The following is a 1,720-nucleotide window of genomic DNA, read 5'->3' as shown; positions in this document are numbered from 1 at the left end:
ACTTCTGACATTGAGTTTCATTGCCAACGTTAACCTTAATCCTTTTCCTATCCTAATTGCTCTCCGAGAAATACACAAGTTGGGTGACATCCCGTTCTGGAGACGAGACCAATCGCCTTGTCTTGGCGTGCTTCTCTCTGCTCCCTCCCCATTATCGCTCATACCTAGGTTGGTTGACAATCCCCTCTCTTGGCCAAGCAAGGGTTCCCGTGCACAAGTGAGCCTTCCCACTCGCCTCTGCCTAGTCAAGTTGTGTCGCTCCTCTATATTACTTAAATCCTACCCTTCCCCAATGCATAGTCTCTCCCATTCCACCCTAATAATCATGCGAATTCACACTGCTACTCATAAGAGGGGCTTCCCAGCCACTGACCAGGTCGACACTAAGGAACCTTGTAGCCAGGACACTAAACCAGACAGCAGCCATACCATGCCTGCGACGTTTTCCCCAGCTGGCCCCCCAATTCCGCTCCCCAAGTTTCTCCCGAACCCTCCAGCCATAAACAAACCATGCTGCCATTGCAAGAGGGTTGCAGGACCAAGAAACATACCCGGGCTCACTCCACATATTTCGTCGACAATGCCTCTACCTCCTTGCTCTAGTGCTCCAGTGCCCACCTCCGTTGGCAACAATGCAATTGACACTCCCATGTTCTTCCTTAACTCCACAATCGACAATGCAATTGTTGCTCCACTATCCTTCCTTATCTGCTATGCCTCCCGCCTTGTCCTTTCCATACCCGCCACCTTTCCCACCACCTCTACATGTATGCATGCGGGAGGCCACCGCCCCCATCACCATGAGCATGTGGGGGGTGGTGGACAGTACCCATCCTTTACTCCTCATTATTGTTTGTCATCCTTTCCAACATCTAGCACACACCCCAATCGGGGTTATGGTTAATTGGATTCCCATTTTCTTGGCTTTGTTTACGATCTTGGCCCAGAATTTCCTCCAGGGCTTTGAATATGTCATCCCTAGGCTGTATCGGCCATAATGTTTCCAGCGAGCCATGTTGTTGGTTACAGCCCCAATTTGCCAAGAAGTTAGTCGCTTTATTCCCTTCCCTTCTTACATATCAGACGATGATATAGTTAAAATTATGAATAAGCTCCCCTATCTCTTATATAAGGTGAGTTGTCCTCCAACTTTGGCTCAATTTTTCCCATGACATGTCATTGTTGAGTTTCATCACGGTGGTTGTGACCAGACTAGAATCGCCTTCCACCATGACATTTCGATATCCCATTCTTACAGCTATTCGAAGACCCTGACCTGCTGCAACGAATTCTACCTCATTGTTGATTGCCATCTCACACGAGCCTTCATAAATGAGCTGCGTGTTCACTTGGGTATCTCGGAAGATGCCACCGAGTCCTACTGCACTGGGGTTCCCTTTTGAAGCCCCGTCAAAATTAAGTTTTATGAAACCTTCTCTAGGGGTAGTGAATTGAACCGGGGAGTCTATATTCATCCTAATTTTTTTCCAGGCATTTGGAGCCAACATTTCCATTGTTAGGTTAAGTTTTCGAAGAATTCTTGCTTCTTGGGGGGGACTTACCAATCTTCGGGACTCCATTACTCTGCTAGTATACTTTCCCTGATGTTTCTAACAATTCCTTCCCATACCTGTTCTTGGGTTGAGATTTTATTTTTGAATATTCTATGGTTTCTTTCCTTCCATATGGCCCATGGGTTTAAACCTAAGGCCAAACCCCA

This window comes from Pinus tabuliformis, chromosome J (genome assembly GCF_031772625.1).
Source record: "Pinus tabuliformis cultivar Carrire ecotype Pingquan chromosome J, CPIR1, whole genome shotgun sequence".
In the NCBI taxonomy this organism is placed as follows: Eukaryota; Viridiplantae; Streptophyta; class Pinopsida; order Pinales; family Pinaceae; genus Pinus; species Pinus tabuliformis.
This window is presented reverse-complemented; position numbering follows the sequence as displayed.